At 34.9% G+C, this 10,622-nt stretch overlaps 1 pseudogene; it reads left to right on the top strand.

Annotated features, from left to right (window-relative positions):
• The first annotated feature begins 651 nt into the window (after positions 1-651).
• On the top strand, positions 652-7,081 carry LOC138849874 (small ribosomal subunit protein uS14 pseudogene; annotated as a pseudogene).
• The last annotated feature ends 3,541 nt before the right edge of the window (positions 7,082-10,622 follow it).

Below are 10,622 nucleotides of genomic sequence, written 5' to 3'. Positions count from 1 at the left end.
AATTTCACTATCTTAATTCACTTCGTATTCCAACACCTAAGACAAAGCCTGGTTCCTAAAATAAGTAAGTGGAGGAACAAATTGAAATAGATCATAGTAAATGACGCAATTAGTAAACTATTCACTTAAAAAGTAAAACATCAATCTTCTTAAGGATTGACAGAGGGGCAGACAGGGAAAGGAAGGCAATTTCAAACAAAATGGGGGTGGGAGGATGCAGTTTTCACTAAAGTCCCCAAGTTGAAAAGCAAAAATATGTTCAAATGAATTTTACTGTAGCTTGGGGTTATTCTAAGTAACATTGCTTGAGTCTGCATGAATATGACAAAAAAACCACAAATACTATCAGACCACTATAGTCCCATTATGAAGAGTAGTAGAAATAAAATATAATGAAGGTGAGGTTTGTGAAACAGTTTATCATAAAATTATAACAATAAAAGCAGGAAGAAAATCTATACTATATAATAACAATATTTCCGTGGTTGATAGAATATGAAGATCTGAGGTGATGGAACATAAAAACTGAAAGTGAAAATGACACTATTATAATTAATAGGGACTTCCAAGAGTAAACCACTAGGGGTTCAATATGCCATTTGATCCTCCCATGTTGAGATTAATGTGACTGTGAGATATTTAACTGAAAAAATGGAGAAAGTTGCAGAAAATACGGAGCTAGATCTTCAAGAGCAAGCTGGGCGAGCTGATAGCAAATTTGAAAATTATATCAATGAAAGTAAAGTAAGTTATAATTTCATATAATTTTTATATAATTTCATATAAATTCATATAATTTCATTTAATCCCTAAAAATTAAAAAAAAGAAAAATAAGATATGCAAGAGGAGGAGAAATGTGTCAACAAAAGACTTCAATGTTCAGAGCATCATTATTCACAATAAACCAAAATTATAGGATCAAGTTAGTCATCAGCTGGTTAGTGGATAAACCAAATATAGCATATCAATATAATGAAATATCACTCAATAAGAAAAAGGAATATACTATCTCTACATGGGTGAATTTCAAAAATGTTATGAGTGAAGTGAATAAAGGCAAACACAAAATAATACATATTGCCTGATTCTACCTATAAGATATGTCCTAAAATAGACAAATTGGTAGAAACTGAAAATAGGGCAATTATTTCTTTGAATTGTAAGTGTAAGCAGGAGTTAAATACACATGCTAATGAGAAAACTATTTGGGGTGATAGATATATTCTAAAACTGAATTTTGTTATGGATGCACAGTTCTATAAAAAAAACTAAGTTGTACACTTATCAAATGTGAATATTATGGTGTGTCAATTATATTCTAATAAAATTGCTATAAATTATATAAATGAAATAGCAATTAAAGTCTAAGAAGTTGCTGTAACATCAAGGACAATGGAGAGAAAAGCTGACTCAAGAACTAAATTTGGAGTGGATTTTCTTTTTTTTTAAGAATTATTTTATTTCTTTGAAAGACAGTGTTCGAGAGAGAGAGACACAGAGAGAGGGGTCTTCTATTCTGCTGATTCACTCCCCAAATGACCACAATGGCCAGAGCTGAGCTGATCTGAAGCCAGGAGCCAGAGCTTCTTCCAGGTCTCCCAAGGACTTGGGCTATCTTCTACTGCTTTCTCAGGCCAAAGCAAAGAGCTGGAGTGGATTTTCAATTTGAAAGATGGGAAGAAAATGAACTAATAATGAAAACAAAGTGTAGAGTGAGTGCTAAGAGGAATAAAGGAAACATGGACTTAAGATATATATATATATATATATATATATATATATATATATAAAAGAATATTATATTAATAGAAACAAGATAATTTTAAGACTTAAGTATTAAGTGAAATATTATCCAGAGATCAAGAATTGTAGGGACTAAAGTTATTGGTTTAGGAATTTAGATTCTAATTGAAGTTGCTTCAATTCAAGAAGTTAAATAAAAATAGGAGCAAATGAAGTAAATAGAAAATAGAAATATACAGATAACAGAAAAATACAGAGTAATAAATTCAGGAGTTAATGCTTAGAAAAGACCAACATGATTTTTTTATTTTTAGATTTTTTAGAAAGCTTTTATTTAATAAGTATAAATTGCATAAGTACAGCTTCAGGAATATAGTGGTTCTTCCTCCCATACCTGCCCTCTGACCCCAACTCCCGTCCCGCCTCCTACTCCCTCTCCCATCCCATTCTACATTAAAATTCATTTTTAATTATATTTATATATAGAAGACCACTTCTATACTAAGTAAAGATCTCAACAGTTTGCATCAACACAGACACACAAAGTATAATGTACTGTTTGCAGACAAGTTTTATTGTTGATTCTTATAGTTCAACTCATTGAGGACAGAGGTCCTACATGGGGAGTAAGTGCACAGTGACTCCTGTTGTTGATTTAACAACTGACACTCTTATTTATGATGTCAGTGATCACCTGAGGCTCTTGTCATGAGCTGCCAATGCTATGGAACATTTTCGAGTTAAACTCCATATGACTTTTTTGTTAAAAAGATAAGAATCCAAATTCATAGCCAAGGAATAAAGAAAATGAATGTAACTATAGACTGTGGCAAATGATAAAGAATTTCTAGTTGTGCTAATAAAATATAAAATTACCATGCTAAATAAAACTGGGAGCTTCAGACCCAATTTTTCAGAAAAAAAAATATAAAATTTCTAAGTTGGTTCAAGATATGGTTGAAATATCATGAATAAAAATAGTCAAATAAAATAGCCAAATACAATGGGAAAGTAATTTCAAAAACACTGCCTCTAAAACCTTTATAGACCAAGGTCATTCCTCCAGAATATTTCACCAAACTGCTAGTAAGATACTGTGTAACCTTGAGCCATTTACTTAATGTGTCCAAATTTCAATTTATTCATTCATAAAATGAAGATACACCACCACCCAGTAGAATTATTGTGAGCACTTAAGGAAATAATATGTATGAAAGTGTTACTCTCTTGAGATCGGGGAGAAATTCTGGAATCAGAACTATTAGGTCCTTTGTTTAAATTTCATATAAAGGCACTACTAATTATAGTGTTTTTTAGAAGTTGGTGGTAGAATTGATAGATAACACTCAGGTTGGGTCAAAAACTACTCATATGAAAGCTTCAGCTACTTCATCTATCATGTCTTTCCAACCTTGAGAAGTTGTATTATTTAAGTATCTCAATCCCTATTAAGAGTTCTAAACATTAGAAAATTGCCATTCAGTATTGTCATATAGTCAACAATAAAGAAAGAAAAAAACATCATTATTTTATTATCTTTTCTCTATTTATTAGGGCCTATAGTAGTATTCAAGATGAAATAATTTAAGCTTAATCTGAGAACCCCATACTCAAATACTCTCTCCAGTAATTAATAGTTCTATAATTTTAAGTTAGTTAGTGAAGACTAAGTTTTCTTATTTGTAAAGATGGAATTTTGTCTGGTCGAGACTCATAATAGTAAATATAGAGAAGAAATCAATAAACAATAATTCTGGAATCTTAGTTATTAGGATTAGCAAAGTTGTGAAAAAACTAGTAACTGATTCTAATATGTAGGAAAAATGTTACCATGTACAAGAGCTCTCTTTTATTATTTAAAAATTAGTCAATTTTTATCAATTTTTTGACAAAAATAGCATCTATGGCTTAGAAACTTCAAAGAAAAGCAAACAAACACAAACAGCAGTTTCACAGAATAAGCCCAAAATGATTAATAAATGGAGTTTAGAACCTAGAATAATTAAAATAAATTGTAAAATTATGTGGAAAGGAAAGGCTTGTATTGCTTTATCATTGAGTTCAAGAAAATACAGTTTTTGTGTATTTTCTGTATTTAATGACTTTCATAAGCTTCCAAACATTTCCAAAATGACTAAACATGCTTACAATAATGGAAAATAGATTTGGGTTTGCTCTAAGCAGACTTATTGTAAGGAATGACTATTAACACAATAATGAATCACTAAGGGAAATATAAGAATTTCATCTCATGCATCTTCAAGAAGAGATTTGTGCTGAATTTTGATTGTCTGACTTTCTTTTTAGGAAAATGAAGACTAACTCAGCTTTGATTATGCAAGATAGATCCTAAGATGCATTCTAGAAGTTAGATTCTAGCATTTACTAGCTGTATGACTCTACAGAAAAGTTCCTTAATTTCTTTGAGGTGCAGTTTATTTACATGCAAAATAAATGTATAATACTGTTTATGATATTGCTACTATATACATTGTTGATACACACACACACATGCACACACTAGGTCACTTTACACTGTGCCTACTTCAGAGTAGACATTTCAAGAAGTAATAGATTGAATCATGTTTTTAAAATTTTTAAATTTCCCCAAGTAGTTATTCATTATACAAACTTTGGTATTTTTGTTTACTCATTTAAAATAAACTGAACATAGATACACTTGGATTTCACAACAGAAGTGCCCCTTCTAAAATAATTGCTTATAAACCTTATACCTTAATCTGTCATACACATTAAAGAAACTTACTGTCTGAAAAAATCTGGGCAAAATTACATCCCAATAAATAAACAGGCATCAGGTCTATGAATTACTCTTAAACATTTCTGAAAAACAATTGTGCTCTATTAGTTTGTAAATAAGCACATTATAAAATATAATAAAATACTTAATTCTGAGGAATCTCAACAAAACATGTAGAAATCCATTGTAACTTTTCTATATGTTTTTTAAAATATCTTTAAAATATTAGTTCCATGGCAGGCATTTGGCATATGGTTAAGACACTGCTTGGGATGCCCACATCTCCTATCACAGCACTTGGGTTTGAGTTCTGATTCCATTCTTGGTTCTAGTTCCCTGCTAATGCATACCCTAGTAGGCAGCAGGTAAAGGCTTAAGTACTTGGGTCCTTTCTACCTGTGTGGAAGACCTGGATTGAGTTACTAAATGTTGCAGGCATAGGGGAAGTGAACTAGTGGATGGGAGATCTCTCTGTCTCTCTGTCTTTCAAATGGATTAGATAAACAACAAAAAAAAAATGTTTAAAATAATTAAATAAGTAGTCCCTATGTACCTATTACATAAAACTAGATTTTTCATATGTTGGCTTTCTTTACAAAATATTTGGTACATATCTCTTAAGTGACAAGAGTCATGCACAAAAATATTTTGAATTTGGAGTAAGATCTAGGATTGTCTAAAGAGTTGGGTCTTCATTTCCAGACACCAGAGGTTGTCCAAAGCTCTGAGGAAATTAACTTCCACCAGTGAATGTGAGCCCTTGAAGAAAGTCTATGGGACAACCATCCTTTGTATCAGATGTTGTCTAGGTCTAAATCCCAATGGTAGAATAGAGGTTGCAGTCTTTACTATGTGACTCCATATACCCTAAAACACCCACAGTATGTCTGCTGTTTAGAATTTCAAAGGAGAATTGCAAAATATGAATTGGAGATAAAATCTGACTAGAATGCCACTAACTCGATGCAAATTCTTTCCTTTCCACTTATCTCTTGTTCTCTTTACCTTGAGTTCAGTCTAAATCCCACCATTTCATGTATTAGCTTTTATGCTATCTTAATCCACCAATTTGTCCCCTCTTTCTTCAAAATCAAACTAAGTTAAAAATTAAACTAGAATTAATAAAGATTAGAAAATGCCAATGTGATCAAATACAGAAAGAGAGGGGAAGTTGATGAAACTTGACAATATTTATAAATAGAAAGAAGTGGCAAAGTAGCAGAGAAATGATAAAGGCAGATAAATTATAACTGTCTCGTCACATCCATTTCTCTTCCATATGTTGTATATCACCTCTAGCAATTTACCGCACTCCAGCCCCAAGACAGTGGAAAGCAGAGGATTTCCTCAGAGACCGCCACACTGCACTGTTTCTCGCCTCTCTTTCTCAGGCCCACATTTTAAAAAACAGAAACACTCAACAGCAACCACGGGCCTACATTGGACTGCTTGTTTCTCCTCCAGGCCTGATTTCTAGGCATATTTTTTTCCTAGCCTTTGGAAATGTTTTTGCATTAATTTGATCATGGTTTCTTTCACACTCCCTTAATTAAAGTCCTAAAAAAAGGGATTTCACAGAAATTCATGGAGTGTCATCAGTGACATTTTCACAAGTGTTAAAAGAAATGAATATGATAATATATCACAGAATAAGTTCTTTGCCTTACTTAGTTTACTGGGTTTTGGAGAATAATCATGGTCCAAGTATGTCAACTAAAAAAATTCTAATTCTTAACATGTAGGTCCTAAACTCAAACCATTACATTGATAACTACTCCACCACATTTCTGGTTTTTTTTTTTTGTTTTTGTTTGTCTGTTTGTTTGTTTTTTGATAGGCAGAGTGGACAGTGAGAGAGACAGAGAGAAAGGTCTTCCTTTTCCGTTGGTTCACCCCCGCAGTGGCCGCTGCAGCCGGCGCACCGCGCTGATCCGAAGCTAGGGGCCAGGTGCTTCTCCTGGTCTCCCATGTGGGTGCAGGGCCCAAGGACTTGGGCCATCCTCCACTGCACTCCCAGGCCACAGCAGAGAGCTGGGCTGGAAGAGGAGCAACTAGGACAGAATCTGGCGCCCCGACCGGGACTAGAACCTGGGGTGCCAGCGCTGCAGGCGGAGGATTAGCCTATTGAGCTACGGTGCCAGCCTCCACCACATTTCTCTTATATACAACACTATTCCCAAACCCAACCCTCAAAACCTACTTAATTGTGGCTCCTTAAGTTGTTTGTATGCTTTCCATTTAATGTCTTAGAATATCATTTTTATTAATTATAATAGCATAAGTGTTCTTATCAGGATAGAAGGGGGTACTTGAAAAAACATGTGAGGAAATGGAATTAAAAAGTAAGTTTATTTTGTTGCAAAACATTTTTAAGCCTTTTTGCTTAGTTTCATTCCTGGAAGCAAGATGGGTCATTCAGCAGCTCTCTTGGAGTCACCTGGGAAAATTCCACCAGGGTTCCCATTCTTGCCACTCTGCTCAAACTGGCACAGTCTGATCCAGGCATATGGTATCAACATGTGCTGCCAGTATTTTCATCAGTATGCAATGATATCAGCTTCCTTAATTTGGACTAAGTGATTTTCCTTGAATGGATTCTCTAAGACATGAATACTATGGGAAATCATGCTAGGTCTTTATACATAAAATAAATAACTTCAATTTTTTAAAAAAAATCTATTTATACAAGTAGTCATGAAAAAGTTATGGAAAATGTGTATTATGAAAAATTATGCATAGATTTTTAAATTTGGGCCACCAAAATAAATCTCTTATTTTTTTAAAAAGATTTATTTATTTTGAAAGGCAGAGTTACAGAAAGAGAGAGAGAGAATCTTCCATCTGCTGGTTCATTCCTCAAATGGCTGTAACAACTGGGGCTGGTCCAAGTGGAAGCAAGGAGCAAGGAGCCTCTTCTGTGTCTTCCAGATGGGTGCAGGGGGCCAAAAACTTGTGCCGCCTTACATTGCTTTCCAAGGTGTATTAGCTGGGAGCTGGATCAGAAGTGAAGCAGCCAGGACATTGAACTGGGACCTATAATGATGCTGGCATCACAGGCATTTGCTTTACACACTATTCCACAGTGTCAGTCCCAACAAATATCTCTTAATTCCATTTTTCCTTTTTATCAGAAATTTAGTTTGCAAAAATTGAAATATTCATTTTAGTCCTGCGTAGTTAGATCACGTTGTTTGGTCTGACTTGTACCCCCTCCAAAAATCTATGTTCTCATTTCTGAAGAGTACGTGTGAGTGCAAATCTGTCATATAATTGGTGACCCCTGGTGGTCTTCTGAGGGACTCAGTCTCAGAAGGACATTTTGAGTGATAAACATTGAAATTATACAAAAACACAGTGAAGGGCTTAAATGTAATCAGCATTTTACAAAATTATGATAAATTAATTCATTCAGATGGGATTTGTTTAGAAATTTGTTATTTATTCCTATTAACAACCAGCTTGATACTGCAGAAAATTGCAAATGATGCTTTAACAACCTACTCTCCCCTCCCCCACCCAAACTCTTGATCAAGAGCTTTTCAAGTAAAGTAAAGCTTTTTTTTCTCTTCTGAGTACCTTTTGTGAAATAAAGGCAAGGGACTTAGTATCTCTTGCTGTAAAATGCATTTCACAGCTCTGGAGATGGTGGCTGCCCAAGATTCTTTCACTGCTCAGGAACTGAAAGACTGCTGTTCATGAACTGTCACTTCACAAAGCGAATCCATCATTTGAAGGACTTATCATTCTGAGGGTCAAAAACTTTCTCATAAAGTCTCAGTCTAGTCTCCTACCTTAGCTAGTGCAAGTAGACTTGCATTACTTTATCTGCCTGCTTGTTTGCAAATTTGGCATACATTTACTAAGTGGAAACCCTGGTCCTCCAGGAATGGGAAAATTCATGATTCTTTATCATCTTGACTTTGGAATTGTACTTTTCCTTAGACACTCAGAAATGTAAAGAATGTATTTATAACTTTTTGGATTTATGACATTAAATAAGGAAGTCCAAAGGATATTGATAGCTGGTTATATAACATAGAGAAATTTCCACAGATTTGCATTAGAATTTTTTTACAGGCAGAGTGGACAGTGAGGCAGAGTGGACAGTGAGAGAGAGAGACAGAGAAAGGTCTTCCTTTGCCGTTGGTTCACCCTCCAATGGCCACCGCGGCCGGCACGCTGCGGCCGGCACACCGCGCTGATCCGATGGCAGGAGCCAGGTGCTTCTCCTGGTCTCCCATGTGGGTGCAGGGCCCAAGCACTTGGGCCATCCTCCACTGCACTCCCGGGCCACAGCAGAGAGCTGGCCTGGAAGAGGGGCAACCGGGACAGAATCCGGTGCCCCGACCGGGACTAGAACCCGGTGTGCCGGCGCCGCAGGCAGAGGATTAGCCTAGTGAGCCGCGGCACTGGCCACAACACAATCTTAAATATTGGCTGTTAGGCATCATTCTCTTGCATTCTACTAGGCATTTCCTAACATGAGTAATTTCTTACTGATCTTGACCTACTTTGAACACAACTTTCTATGGTCTCCTACCTATATCAAAAAGGCTCTAACTCACTGTTATGGATAAATTCTTGGGCAGAGCAGTTCAAGTCTCCATCACCTACCACAAATAACGACTAGATTCATTTTTACATACTCACAAGTTCATGAAAACCGTTTGTTGAAGAAAGGATTGTAAACGTTGAATTTCCCCCAATTAATATCAAAGCACTTAAATATTTTTTAATTGGTTTTCATATCCTAAGAAACTCTCCCTTCTGCTCTCTCCAATAAGGTCTTATATGACCTGAGTTTCATTTTGTTTCCCATATAACAATTTTGAATTACCAGAAATGAGCAAAACAGTCTGTTATCATTGATCCCAATCATCAAAAATCATTTTCACTAATTCAATTAATTGTTTAGTCCTAATATCAATCAGATGAAAATGTATTTAGCACTGATTTAAAATGCAACTCATATCACATTATACAAGTCACTTCCAGTCACTCTGCTGAGGTAGTGACTTACAGAACCCAGAGTTGAGCAAGATGCAGAAGGAAAGTAGAATTCATTAGCTTATGGTCAAAAGAGAAACATGGTTATCTCCTCTCTTTGTGGGCCTATGTTGTCACTTGGACTTACAGTGACAATATTTCCTGGACTTCTAGAATTATCCCTGAGTCTGGAGTTGTACATTCAACCATTTACATTTCTTTAAAAGACTTTTTAGCTCTGTAGCTCTAACAACTGCTTTGAGCAAAGGGAAATTAGGTAACTTTGAAGATCAAAGTCTTGCATTTTGCGTTTCTTCATTACCATTGCTATACTATGTGTAGCTGACACAGCCTGAAGATACAGCATGGCACAACATATGCGTTTAAGGGTAGGTAACAAAATCAACCTCAAGGAACTGACAGTCATCTTCAATATTCTAATTTGTGTACAACTGTTGATTTTCTTTTTCTTTTTCTTCAAGAGCCAGAAGGTGGCATCTGACTACTTACTTGTAGTATTTGAGTTAATTTTATTAAAATATATTGTGCTTCTTTTGATTATTAAGTATAGGGCTAAATATCAACTGTCTCTCTTGCTAAAAATTATCCAAAGCTAAAAATATTAAAGGTCAAGAAAACTAACCATCTGCAGATACACAGAGTAGATTAGAACTCCCTTCAAATGACTATGATCTAAACATTTTTATTCAGATTTCTTCAGTGACTTTGAACTGCATAAGTAGTAGCAAAACTATTATTACGGGAAAGTAAGGAAAACATACATTATCTCTCAAATTTCTCTGACGTGAGCTTAAATTACACAGATAACACTGGGTCTTTAATCTAGAATTAGAGAGAAATGCAATGAAATGACCCCTCAAATTAGACTTCATTGTTTTCTTTCTAGTCAGTCCATGATTTCATTCATCATAATATTAGTAAAAATAATATTAGTGAAATTGAGGAACAACAAATAGCAATACATAAGTGAAAGGTATAGAGATGCAGTAAGTGTTACTTTAATTTGTTTTTTTTTAAAAAGATTTATTTATTTATTTGAAAGTCAGAGTTACACAGAAAGGAGAGGCAGAGAGAGAGAGAGAGAGAGAGAGAGAGAGTCTTCCATCCAAT

Source organism: Oryctolagus cuniculus, chromosome 5 (genome assembly GCF_051225735.1).
Source record: "Oryctolagus cuniculus isolate XC-2025 breed Fujian yellow rabbit chromosome 5, ASM5122573v1, whole genome shotgun sequence".
NCBI lineage: Eukaryota > Metazoa > Chordata > Mammalia > Lagomorpha > Leporidae > Oryctolagus > Oryctolagus cuniculus.
Note: the sequence above shows the minus strand (reverse complement) of the source record. Positions and strands in the feature narration are given on the sequence as shown.